Here is a 14,738-nt window from a genome sequence, read left to right on the forward strand (position 1 = left end):
ACACTATGCATAGGCATTCTGGTATGTAAAATAGTTCTAGCAGGAATGGCATTTCTAGCTGCCTTCCAAGTAAAGACTTGGATTCTGTAAGGAACCCTGATTTTCCAAATACGCATCCAAAGATTTTTACAAGGGGAAGTTCTAAGACCTCTAAGCTCCATGTAGGAAGATTTTGAAGAAAACTTGCCATTCTTTGAAAGATCCCAAGCCCTTCTATCAGGAGTGTATAACTAGCTTAAGGGAATGGTGATAATCTTCTTAACAAATGCATCATCAAAGTGAGTGTTTAGTCTAGACAAATTCCAAGTTCTGGTGGAATAATCAATAAAATAGAAACTTTAATGTTAGGGTCTGGTGGGGCTAAAGGGTTTCGTTTAGCAGAGCCCAAAGTAGGGATCCATTTGTCACACCAGGGATCAATGAACTGACCATCCCCAACTATCCGGGAGATGAAAGGCTTAATGAGTTCTTTGATAGCATGCAAACACTTCCAAGTCCAAGAGCATTTACCAGTGCACTTGGCATTCAAGAAATCAGTTCTAGGAAAGTATTTAGCTTTAAGAACAGTGGAAAGCATACAGTTTGGATTATCGAGAATTCTCCAAGCATTTCTAGCCAGCATAGCTATATTATTAAGTTCAGGCTTTCTAAAACCCAGACCACCTTCAGCCTTGGGGGAACATAAAATGTCTCACCCTATGCAGGTGCAGTTTTCTATCTTTAGGATATAGAGTTTCTCCCTACTATAATTTACAAAGATGAGAATCTATTTGTTTATAAAGGTGTTTAGGGATAAGGAAAGCTCCCATTTGGAAGAGGGGAACGATTTGACCAATGTGTTTAATCAAAGTAGTTCTAGCAGCTTGGAACAAGATCTTATGTAGCCAGATAGAAATTCTAGCATCCACAGCTTGGAGAATACCCATATGTGTTTGAATTTTTGAAGCTTGAAACACATTAGGAGTGCCAAGATATTTAAAAATGGCCAAGAAATAAATTTTGACAAGTCTGGCATTCTTTTTAGCAGGATAATTCCTAAACATAGGAAAGCTCAATTGGCTGATATTCTACAGATTCAAAACCGTTGGATCGAGTTCTGTTACTCAAAATCGACACGACTCTATTACAATGATACAACCCTTTCATCTTCCCAAGGAGTACAGTAGGGAGACCCCCTTGGTCTCCTGTTATTTGCCTTGGCTTTACACCCCATTGCTGAGAAGATTGCCGCTGAATACTCACTAGCCTTGCAAGCCTGGTACTTGGACTATCGCAGGAGATACACTGGAGGTCGCCAAGACCCTCAAAATCATTCAACAAGATGGCCCACAGAGAGGTCTACATATGAACAACACCAAGACTGAGATTTTTCGGCCCTCCTACGATCCTAGAAGAGACACGCCAGGAAACTTTCCTACTGCCATTGGAAAACCTGCTATTGGAGTAAAGCTTTTACGCGGACCAGTCAGCTTGGATATGCAGTACTGCAGAGACATAGTTCAACAAAGGAATGAATCTATTTGTTTACCACTCTAATCAATCTACTAAAAGATATGTTGAGTTGTTGACAAAGGCTCTTCCGTTTAAACTAATAAACTTCTTTGTCTGGTTAGATCAACCCAAAACTTGATTTCCCAAATAACCAATTTCCGGATTCACAATCAATCAATATAAAACTCAAAGAGTAACTATAAAGTGATGCCGATATTACACAACTAGAAAATCATGTTTATCAAAGATAAACACGATTCTAGTTGGATCCCATCCGATCAAGGTTTGTGCACAAGATTCACAAAACACGAAAACTAATAAGAAAATCTTCTTTGTCTTCAAATATTTTATTGCCTTCAATAACCTGTACAACACAACTTGAATCCTCTAGTGATCAATTACACACATAACGGAGTCTGTTAACAATGGATTATCAAAAGATGTCTTTAGATCCACAAATGGTTCTAAAGATCCCGTCGATACTTTGATTTAGTTTGAGTGACCCTTATATCATAACAGAAGGTTCCCAAGAATAAAAAAACTAGGTGCAATCAATAGCACATGTCTGCGATGACATCCTTCACCATGTCATGCCTAAATTTCTGGACAACTTCACCTGCACAATGAACTGCATGGTCTCCAAAAACATCCATGGTTCTTTTGCAACAAGAACATGCACTGTCGTCCCTGAACAATGGTATACCAAGCCAATACATAAACACTGACCGGAATTGTCGAGGCCCAATGGCTTGATTGAGTCCTTGAATAGGAATGGCCTTGAGGAAATCCATGGCATGTGTTGTTCTGTTGATGTGCCACAAGGTCAGGTCACGCTGTGTCATTGTAAAGTTGGTGGGTACATTAGCCTTGACGACATCAAAGTAGATAACTGCAAATTTCTTCATATATTAGGGGGCAGCGAGATTTGTCAAAAGTGGAATTAATAAACCCACAAGACTGAGTGAACGATTGTCAAGCGTGCTGGTACCTGTGGATGGAGTCTAAAATTGAAGGTTGTTGTAAGATAGTGCTTTGGAGGTGCAGGGACAGTGAGCTCTAAATTCTCTAATAAGAGTGGAGCTGTCAACTAGGTTAAATGCATTATAGAAGTCTACGAGCAACATCTTCATGGTATTGTCGGCGCCTTTCAACTCCAAAAGCCTGTTAGCGGAGTGCATTATTCCTTCACCTCCACAAGGTATACCAACTCCGAACTGGTATGTACCCAAATAATATGTAGTATCCTTAGAGACCGCAGTAGCCGCAAGTTTGGAGCACAACCTTCATCAAATAGTGCCTACAGCTATGGGCCTTATACCTCCATCGGGTTTAAGTAATGGGGTTAGAGGTGCACTTGCGATAAATTCGCCAAGAATGGGTGGGCACATACCTGCGGGCCATAAGTTAACTACCCCTGTGATAGATTGCAGAACTTCACCTGCCACCGCGTCCGCTGCCCCACTCAACGCATCTAAGAGATGTTGTGATCGAAGACCGTCTCGTCCACATTATGTTCCTTCAGAGAAACTTTTCAATGCAGTAAGCACAACATTGGCATCAACAGTTAATGTCGGAACTGTAGTGTCCTCTGTGGGAATGGATGGAGATGGTGCGTAAGGGTGTTTCCGCTGTAGATTATCCAAGGTGTCCGATATGGCGGGTGCAATGCCATTGGAGGATAAAATGCGTATAGCTGCTGAATAATGGCCAAAACCAAGTTTTCTCCTGCAAGCCTCCAGAATCGGGTCTTTCTTTTTCTGCTTCTTAGTAGACTTCCTTGGAGGAAGTTTTGGTTGTGAGAGCAATTTATGAATCATGTTAGAGCATTCGTTAGGTTCATTGCCGGAACGTTCCTCAATGGCGCATTTTGGGACATATAAATTCAAGGTACAAATATTTTTATTATTTTTATTTTTATTTTATTTTAAAAATAACATAAATATTTTTACTCAGAGTGGGTTGGAGCTGAGCCACAAGATGGGCACCAACGCCTTTTTGGATTGCCATACCTACTCTATGAAATAGAAATCTGCTTGAACCACAATCTGCGTCGTTGTTTGCAAGACAATTCTTGAGTCGCTTCAAGAAAACCACGGTATCATCACCTAATTCTCCTAAGGTGGTGAAAGCGAGAACGCCAAAACCGTAGCTGTGGGACTCACAAGTATCTAAGTACTTGTTGCACTTGCGAAGAACAACTTTGACAATAGCTTGCCCTGGGACGAAAGAGCGACGTGACATGTGAAAGGAGAAGCCCCTGTGACATCTAGACATGTATCCTTCTCGTTTTCCCGTTGTAAACCAACAAATCAGCAGGGAGCAAAGTATTGTTACTGACGGAACTCAAGCCAAGACATTATTATTATTATTATTGAAAAGCACCTCTAAAGGGCATTTATTAGAAAGCAAATAAATAAGTCATTACATTGGGTGAGATGGTAACCTAGCGACAAGCTGGGTTCCAACTCCTTTTTGAATGGCGATGCCTAATCTATGAAAAAGTAAACTGCATGTGCCACAATTAGCATCGTTAATGACAAGGCAATTCTTCAATCTTTTCAGAAATGCCATTGTTTCTTCACCTAGCTCGCCTAAGGTGGTGAAGAAATAATACTAATACACATCGATAGAAGGTAGCCGAGCGACAAGCTGGGCACTAACACCTTTTTGAATAAAATACATAATCTATGGAAAAGAGAACCTCGGATTTTGCAATTTTCATCTTGGCTGGCGAGACATTTCTTCAACCTCTTTAAAAGAACACATGTGTCTTCGCCTAGTTCGCCTAGGGTTGTGAAAGCTAGAACGCCAAACTCATAACCATGTGTCGAACACTTATCCAAAAATTTATTACGCTTGTGAGTAATGGGCCATAGAAATAGCATGACCTGGAGTGAAGTTGCTAGTCTGGGCACTTGTGAAGTGAGAAACCCCGATAACATCAAAACACATCACGACCGTTTATCCAATTGTATACAAGTATGTTTGTGGGTTTCATAGCCGTGGCATTCTCGGATAAAAAGGCCATGGGCACCTCCTTGCGAGCAGCAACTCCTGCCTTATAACAAATGTCTGCTAAGGCATCCCTTACCAAGTCATGGCAAAATTTGGGGCCGACATTCTTGGCACAATGCAGCGCGTGGTCTTTGTGAATATCCATGGCACGATTACAGCTTGTGCATTGACTGTCCGTAGTAAACAAGGGGATACATAATTTATATTGAAGAACTGACCTGAATTGTCGTGGACCAACTGCCTGATTAAGGCCGTGAACAAGGATGGCTTTAAGGAAACCCATTGCATGAGTTGCACGACTACAATGCCACGGGGTAGATTCTCTAGCAGACAACGTGTATCTTATGGGAAGTTCGCTCGTAATAACACCAAAGTATCGGGCCACCAAAGACTTCATGAACTGGGGGGCAACACCATTGATATTAAAACTAAAAAGAGAAATACCACAAGACTGAGTGTAGACTTGTAGAGCATGTTGATAGTGCTGGCTAGATTCTAGTGGAGCTGAATCCTGTAGAATAAGACCCTGTAGGTGTTGTGTCTGAGCGCATGATGCAAGGTAGCAATATTTGGATGTATCGGCCATTATATAAATCCCCAAGCTGCCATCCTTAATGGGTAATGTAGCCATACGCTGTTGAACGATTCCAAAACCAGCGCCATCCCCTACAATTAATTGTCACAAGAACTGAAACAATTGCTGGTCATACAGTATTGTAGCTTCCTGCAGCGCCTGTGGACTTGTTGTACGCAAGGTAAAGTAGAGTCTAGACATGCCAACACAATTGCAAAGTAGAAGTAGTTCGCTCTGTGGATCCTGTAACTTAGTAATAGTGTGCATCAGTTGTGTTGTCTTATGTACTCTGCCTATAACCATGTTACTACAATAATATGGACTCAAACTCACAGGTCCCCCTAGTATTTTAACTCCATACGTGGACTTGCTAATTGCAGCTGGGAAGACATTAACATCATTGCGTCTTGGATCGATGGATGGCCAAAATATTTCGGTTTTACTAATGTTCAAATGCAGACCTCTCACAGGCCATCCCGTTGTATAATCCTAAGAGCTTTGGCAACCTCCATGGTGTCACCTGTAATGGTACCATCATCCAAGTACCATGCATGGAAATCCAAACTACATTCAGCCGCAATCTTGATTAGAGCAAAAAACAAAGGCCCTAATGGGTCGCCCTGTTGAATTCCTTGTGATGAAGACAAGATTGAGTTGTTGTAATAAAGTCTGGCAGGTTGCGAGTAGCAGAATTCTACCCATCTGGAAATACTTGGGCACCGTTCTCTTACTTCCTTGACTAACACAGTACGATCCACTAAGTTGAAGGCGTTGGAGAAATCCACCAGCAGCATTGTCATGTTCTTGTGATGTCCTTTCAATTCCAAGAGTCTATTAGCTGCATGTAATATCCCTTCACCTCCCCGTGGTATGCCTACCCCGAACTGGTGATTTCCTAAGTAGGTGGTCATGTCTTTGCAAACTGAGGTTACTGCCAACTTGGAGCATAAATGTCTCCATATAGTGCCCACCGCAATAGGTCTTAAACCACCACCAGGCTTAAGCAAAGGGGTTAAGGGAGCACTTGCTACGAACTCGCGCAAAACCACAGGGCAGTTTCCAGCCAACCATAGGTTGACAACACCAGCCATCGACTATAGTAAATCATCAGCTACAGCCGCCACAGCACCACTAAGTGCATCTAACAAATGTTGGGCACGAAGCCCGTCTATTTCGCAAGCAGAACCTTTTGGGAAACTCTTCAAAGCTGATAAAACAGCCTTAGAATCAACAGTTAATGTCGCTGCTGAGACATCGTCAGAAGGAATAAGTGGAGATGGTGCTTGAGGGTGCTTCTGCTGTAACTCGTAAAGAGTGTCAGGCGTAGAGGGTGCGACACCATTGGAGGACAGGACTCGAATAGCAGTTGTATAATGGCCATAACTCAACTTCTTCTTACAGGCCTGTATATTGGCATCACACTTCTTCTTCTTGCTGCATGTGTGTTTGCGTTGGGAATTGGGTCTGGATAAGTCAAGCAAGCGCTGAACCATGGTAAAACAGCCATTCGGTTCCTTCCATGTTGCCAGAGCTTCATTGATTGCAGCCATCTGCAACCTTTTCCTAGTGCCAGACCTTTCTTCTGTGGAATTCCTGGGTTGGTACAGATTCAAGGTACAAGTTGGCAATAGCAAGAGGTGTAACCATGCATTTAGGTCCAAGGGTTTAGCCAACACATTGTCCAGCATCTTTAAGGTTCGATAAAACTGTAACCTACATGGTGGAGGGATACTAACCGTAGTTGTTATCCGCCGTTGGTAAATTAGGTTGAGCATCTCAATTGTAAGAGTTGTACCGATGTTCTCAGTCTGTTGTACATTAGGTTGAGTAGCAGTCACCAACTCCACTGACTCCTGGGGCTTAACAATGTCGGAAATTAAAAAATCTGCTCCATTCCCATTGGAATGACTTGCAATGATGACATCAGGGTGACAAGGATCGCAACATGGTTTCTTCTATGTAAACACCTAATGCACAGCCACCATTGCAATTCCTTCAAAGCCTGCTCCCAAGCCTCAAAGCAATCAACACGCTGTTGTATCCTGTCCCAGCATATAGCTTTGGCCTCTTCAGTGGGGAAATGTTTATCCAGCAGATGCTTATAGATAGCACTTTTAGCAAACCCTCTGCCTCCAACCCCACCATGACAGCCATCGTAGTTCTTAAAAGCACACTGAATTTTGCCGCCTTGCGATGCTGGCATAGACCAGGACTTAGGAGATGATCCCGACGGTAATGCAAAATCAGGTTGCGGTGTTGCTGAGGAAGAAGATCGAGTATGCCGCATTGATGATCAAACCCTGAAAAACTGCCTGCAACTGCTAAAAACTTCTAGAAGGATGAGTTAAAGTTTAGAGTATGGGAATTGAAGTTTTCACTGGAGTTGAACCCTTGAATTACCATACAACAAAACAATAATTAGACCTTCACAGTGGATGAGAATCAAACACAGTTACACAAACCAGGCTCAAAATACTTACAAACACACACACCAATTCCGAATTGAAGCAACACTGAAGAAATACAACTCAATTGTAAAACACAACCCTTGTAACAAATTCCGATTCCACTACACTGATCAACAATGAAAAAAAACAAACAAACACCCAATTCAGTTGCTACAAACACCACCAGAGCATTAAAACAATTACCAAAACCCCAGTCTTCAAAAGTAATTCAAAGAAAATCCCTAAAGCAGCGTCGTCAATTACACGGAAGAAAAACTTGGATTAAGAAAAGACGAAAATTTACAGAGGAATTAATCTAAGGGAAGAAAAACCAATTCACAAAACTTAGAAACAAAATAATACAACACTAATTCTGAATCAATCAGTCACGAATTCAAAACCCCCTCTACCAGATTTCAAACCCTAATTGAAAAAACAGAACCCTAACTCCAATCGACAAAATCCCTTCTGCAAACAATGAAAACGAGAATTCAAATACCTACTTGAAACACCATGAATGCTGAAGAATCGAAGAAAAACACCGTTGATTCTGTTACTTCAATCACCACGGAGAATTTGGTGATGAACGAGAGAGGAAAGGGAAGAAGAAAACGAGAGAAAACGACAAGTTCGATTTTTTTTTTTTTCTAAAGAAAAGGCATTATATTAAACAAACAATGTTCTGCGAGTTATAACCCCAGAGGTGTCACCATCTTTCCACAAAAAACCCATCAAAATAAAAGTAACACAAAAATCCCATCAAAACAAAATTAACACAAAAACTTCAAATTTAAATGTTGGTTTCATCAAATTTTATTTTGGACCAACATTTAAATTTGGGGTTTTTGTGTTAATTTTTAAAAATTTGGGGTTTTTGTATCAATTTTGTTTACGATGGAGTTTTAATGGATCCCAACATTTGAGTGGGGTTTTTGTACCACAAGTTTGGTCATCTTGGGTTTTTATGACTAGTTTTGAACACAAACAAAGGAAATTTACAAAGAGTTGGTGGGTAGTCTAGCAACAAGCTGGGCGCCGACACCCTTTTAAATAATAATGTCAACCTATGGAATAGTGAACTACCAATTCTATGGTTAGCATCATGACTAGACATACAATTGCTTAACCTCTTCAAAAATACAATAAAATCCTCACTCAACTCTCCTAAAGTAGTGAATGCCAAGACACCAAACCCGTGTCCATTAGCTGAGCATATGTCCAAATATTTGTTCTTGCGTGTGACAGCAGCTTTAATAGCTTGCCCAGGAGTAAAAGTGCGAGTTTTAGCACTCGTGAAAGGAGAGACACCTGTAATATCAAAACAAATATCTTTACCTCCTTCCGAGTTATACACTAAAATGTCAGGAGGTTTCAAGTCATTACTGTCGTTCGATAGGAAGCCTAGTGAAACTTCTTTTCTGGCAGCAACCTTTTCTTTATAGCATAAGTCCGCGGTAGCGTCTCGAACCATGTCATGCCTAAATTTTACACCCACTTCCTTGGCACAAGGGCGTGATCACCATAGATATCCATAGGTCGCTGACATATCAGACACAAGTTGTCTTCAGCAAACAATGGCATGGCAAGTCTATACTGCAAAACAGATCTGAATTGCCTAGGCCCAACAGCTTGGTGCATACCATGCATAGGAATAGCTTTCAAAAAGTCCATAGCATGATATTATTATATTTTTTTTTAAATGAAAAGAGCCACCAGGGGTGATTTATTGCAAAACAGATAAGAAGGTATTTACACACTGCTGGTCGGTAGCCTATCAATAATCTAGACCGCAACACCTTTTTGAATAATAATACCTAATCTATGAAAAAGGGAACCTCCGATTTTGAGTCGCTCCGACGGATGCTCCTATTACACTCGTAGTCTATGAAGGATGAGAACCAACTATGTAGCATATATACCGAGAATTCAAGTATTGTTTACGTCATTAGTCTGATCCTTTATAGGAACTACCCGTAATAACGAACTTGCAAAATGGATCTGTTTATCAAAAAGATATTCGTTGTTCCTGACCTTGGTTCATCTTAATTGTTATTTGAACAAAAAGATCACAATAAACTTTTGGTAAAAGTTATGTCTTGGTCCGAGTGGGGATAATATTTCTCTTCTGCATGTCCATGGAGTTTTGAAAAATCCAAACATCAGGAGTCCACTGCTCCCATAGTGTGACGGACGGTGTATACAAGGCCCGGGAACGAATTCACTGTCGTATGGCTGACTGACGATTACTAGCGAATTCGGCTTCATGCAGGAGAGTTGCAGCCTGTAATCCAAACTGAGGACGGGTTTTTGGGGTTAGCTCACCCTCGCGGGATCGCGACCCTTTGTCCCGGCCATTGTAGCACGTGTGTCGCCCAGTGCATAAAGGGCATGATGACTTGACGTCATCCTCACCTTCCTCCGGCTTATTACCGGCAGTCTGTTCAGGGATCCAAACTCAATGGTGGAAACTAAACACGAGGGTTGCGCTCGTTGCGGGACTTAACCCAACACCTTACGACACGAGCTGACGACAGCCATGCACCACCTGTATCCGCGTTCCCGAAGGCACCCCTCTCTTTCAAGAGGATTCGCAACATGTCAAGCCCTGGTAAGGTTCTTCGCTTTGCATCGAATTAAACCACATGCTCCACCGCTTGTGCGTCCCCCCGTCAATTCCTTTGAGTTTGATTCTTGTGAACGTACTCCCCAAGCGGGATACTTAACGCGTTAGCTACAGCACTGCACGGATCGATACGCACAACGTCTAGTATCCATCGTTACTGCTAGGACAAAAAGATTCACATTTTACGCGTTATTATTATTATTCATATTCACATTTTATAATGTTGTGTTAGTGATTCAAAAAAACAAACGTGGCAGCCAAACTCTCGAATGCATAGCTTTGAGTGTTGTAATTTAAGATTCTTATAATTCTAGATTTCGAATATGATCGAAAGACTAGATATCAAAAACTCACATATACATTTAACCCGTCAAAATTATTGTAGGAAAATTCCTCAAAGGAACAATAATGAGATGGTTTTCAATACTTTTATACAATTTTCCCCATAAAGCAACTACCAATTTATTAGAATAGTGTTACATTGGTTTCGGATTAACCAGTACCTTTATGGCACGGGTTATTTCTAGTACCGGACGTTTAAGAAAATTCTTACTTGCTCATTTAAGCAAAAATTGAGAATTTCAGTCAAAATCAAATTCTTCTGAAAATATAAAATAATGCTCAAATGTCCGACGAAAAGGATCAAAATTCTCAGGAATGGATGGTCGTCGACATGGTGGCCAGTGCACCTAGGAAGCACCGATACGGGGACACTGATAAGGCGATACTGATAGGGGATTCTTCATTTTTCAAAAAATGAGGATACGTGATACGATGGATATGTGTACTTACTAAAAAAAATATTTTATATAATAATTTATTCTAGTAAAAAATCACATAAAATAAAAAAATATGATAAATACTATTTGGAATAGTAAAAAAGATAGATAAAAAATGTCAAACATTTTGCTCACCCATCACCTATTAATATTGTCTTCATCAAATATTATCATTTCTAGTTCTAGCTCATCAGGTGAGAATATTTACTACTTCAGGTTCTCCCACATCGTCAAGTGGATCAATGCATCTTCAATAATATCTCACATTCTACTTTCTATGATCCTTTTGTAAAAGATTAATTATTGTGAGCAAACATTAAATTCTCAGCATTTTGGAGTTCAATCTTATTTCTCTTAATTGAATGGATAAAATTATACTTGTTCCAATTTCTCTCTGAACAACATTGGGAACATGGCTGCCCAAGAACCTTTAAAGCTAAATTTTTATAACACTGGAGATGAAGCACCATAAAATAACCACCAAGTCTTCTTTCTTTATAGTCAACAGTTTATTAGGTTGATATATAATTATTTTATATGTTCATGTATACAAATATCTATAAATATTTAGATATTATGTATAAAAGTATCCCCTCTTAGAGTATTCGAAATCCCAGAGTATCCCCTACCCTTTTTGTAATTTAAAAAGGGGATACTTTAAATGGAGTATCTTGAAAAGACGAGGGTACCCAAATATACCTCAATCTAAAACTTTTCCTACATATAAGTCCTTTATCCGAAAGTGTCGTCAATGGACTGAGTCGAGACAATGCAACTAATCGGTTCACACTTCGTGTGATCGTCTATGAATACGAGATCGAGACAATACAACAACGAAGTGTGTTTACTTGATAAAAAGGTTCGGACTTAACCAAACACAATAGGATTCACTTATCAAGTAAATAGGAATTAACGTTTGTGTGATTTACTTTAATTGTAATAAAACAATTATAATGCGAAAAATAAAAGTAAATGACACATCAAGATTTTGTTAACGAGGAAAACCGCAAATGCAGAAAACCTCGGGACCTAGTCCAGAATTGAATATTCTCAGGATTAAGCCGCTACAAAAAATTACACCAACTTCGTATAGTTGAGACCAAGAAACTAAACCTATAGTTCACCTAGTTCCGTCTGTATTCCCACGCCTCCAACTTATAAATAAGTCACGTACTTGGATCAATTCCCTTGGTTCGTATTCCAAACAGTAAAAGAACAACAAATCTGTTTGGTATCAACTCTCTTCAACCAAGTGATACGAGTCGGACAAGCGCTCTTCTGTTTATCTTAACATAAACTCCTTCGTCAGGTTCTTAGATCTATCTTATGTTCAATTACCAAAGTAACCATTAAGATTTTGCGATCAACACTCTTAATCCAAAGAATTATGTTGATGCCGATCTACTCAATTAATCAATCCAATTCTATCACAAGTATAAAATTGATTATTAATTGGATCCTCTTTTTACCGAAACAATTATTGTGCACACCAAAGATTATGAAATCAAAAATCATAAATCTTCAATATATTCTTCGTCTTCAAATCTTCTTAGATCTTTAATAAACATCTGCACACAATCACTTGAATCTCTTGTGATCAATCACGCACAGAAAGTTAACAATGGATTATCACAAGATCGTCTTTAGAACTGACAACAGTCTAAAGATACCTGTCGAAACTCTGAACTAGTTTGACTGAATCTTATATCAGAAGAGAAGATCCTCAAGCATAAACAAACTAGGTGCAATCAAAGTTCAACTGTCGTTAGTCAATCAAATCAATGAAGACAAAAGATAAACCGCAATTATCTAGTTTCCCACCAACGGTACTGACTAGAGCTTCTCAATCCCAAAGAAGACTTTAAACCGAGCGGCCGCAAGAGATTTCGCCTACTTAGGTTACCCTCCTCTCCGAATAAGCGGCTTCACCAGTAGCAACACAAAAAGAGGTAGTTTGCTGTTACAAAGGATCAGTTTGCTAGAAATGCAAACTTCAAGTATTTATAGACTAGGAAGTTTGGATACCAAGGAATTTCGAAAACCGAAAATATTCTCAAGATATTCATTAAAGCACATATTCGGTTTCCATAATTCCTGGAAATGCTCTGTCCAAAATGAATGATCGAAATTTCTCGGAAAATCTCTAATTAGTAAATGCACATTACTAATTCTTATTTCCCTACAAAATGAAATTAATAACCTTAATTAAAAGATTCTTAACTTATTTATGTTTCGATCATGGGATTCTCTTCCCTTAGCTATTAAGGAATAACTTTGAACAATTAAATAATAAACATTCCCAGCACGTGTTCAATGTATATCGACATCCTAACTTTGTAAGTTCTCTTTCATACTTACAACCTTGAAACCGATTTGCCACACTTCCAAACAAGTTTAGAATTGGTTCATCTGACTTTCAAGAACTATGTTATTAATCAAATAACATTCAATCACAAATCATGGGTTTAACGGTTCTACCAAAACAGGTTTCGGTTCTACCTCCATGTGAGTACTGTGCATAGTCACACTAGCTTTCCAAAATTCTGTTGACTAGGTACTAGGATCCGTTCCCCACATATATATGGTATCTAACTTGAACGTGTTGCACATGTCCATAGGATCAGTTCCTCTTTGCCTAAAAACGTGTTGCACATGTCCATAAGATCGGCTCCCCTTTCTGCTATAAACCTGCTGCACCTCATACAAGGATCGGTTCCACTTTGTGATGTACTGCATCTCTTACTAGGATCGGTTCCCCTTTCCCAGATTTGGTCATACATAAAATCACAAACCGTATCATACCATCTCAAGTGATTACTTAAGATCGGTTTCACTAATAAAAGTCATACCAATACATAAGTCGGGCCTTTGTGAACAGTTCTACCAAGAAGACAAACAAGTTGTGGGCGGTTATAATAAATCACACATATTGGTTGTTCATAAGGTAATCAATGAATAACAAAACCAATAACACCTGTCAATTTCCTTTTCAGTTCACAAACAAGTTTATGAAACTTAGTTCCTTAGAACACATGTAAACATTGTTCCCTAGGATGAAATCCTCACCTCATACCCATACTAATCACAATAACATTTAAATGATTATGGCGATGTCTTATCTACAAAGTTTAATGGTTAAGCAATAAACCTCGTATTGTATATTCCTTAATACTATGTCTATCTAGAGTTCAAATATGCTTCGCAGTTTTGTTTTTAATATGCACGACTTGAAATATACGTTAGGGAATAAAACAGTTCAAGTCAAATATCACTAACCTCAAGTGGAAGGATGATTGTTGTCGTTATAGCTCCTTGCTTCTTCACATCTTCAAGTCTTCGCAATACTTGTAATGTCTCATATCCTAATACTTTTAATCTAACCTATACGAAGTTGACTCTAGTACATAATCAAGCGACTCTTAACATGAGTTTTGATTCACTAAAATATGACAACCAAACTTGACATACCAACGCTTGGTGGGTTCAACCGAGCTATGCTCTAACATATCTGATACGTATCCCTAGGTATCCCCAAGTACCAGTCACCGATACGGATACGTTACCACTTTTGAAATATTCGTGCTTCATAGCCGTACACCACCATGGTCGGACTTGGACGGTTCACTTGGACACCATGGTCAGTCGGTCCCACCATTCCTCAATCCATATTTTGGTTAATCCTCCATATTTTGGCGAGTCCTCTTTACACCAATTGGAGAATCCTCCCATACACCATCCAGCCAGTCTCTCCACCATCAATGGCCGATCCTCATACCCATTGGTTGGTTGGTCTCTTTACCCAATATTAG

Source organism: Papaver somniferum, chromosome 3 (genome assembly GCF_003573695.1).
Source record: "Papaver somniferum cultivar HN1 chromosome 3, ASM357369v1, whole genome shotgun sequence".
Taxonomy (NCBI): domain Eukaryota; kingdom Viridiplantae; phylum Streptophyta; class Magnoliopsida; order Ranunculales; family Papaveraceae; genus Papaver; species Papaver somniferum.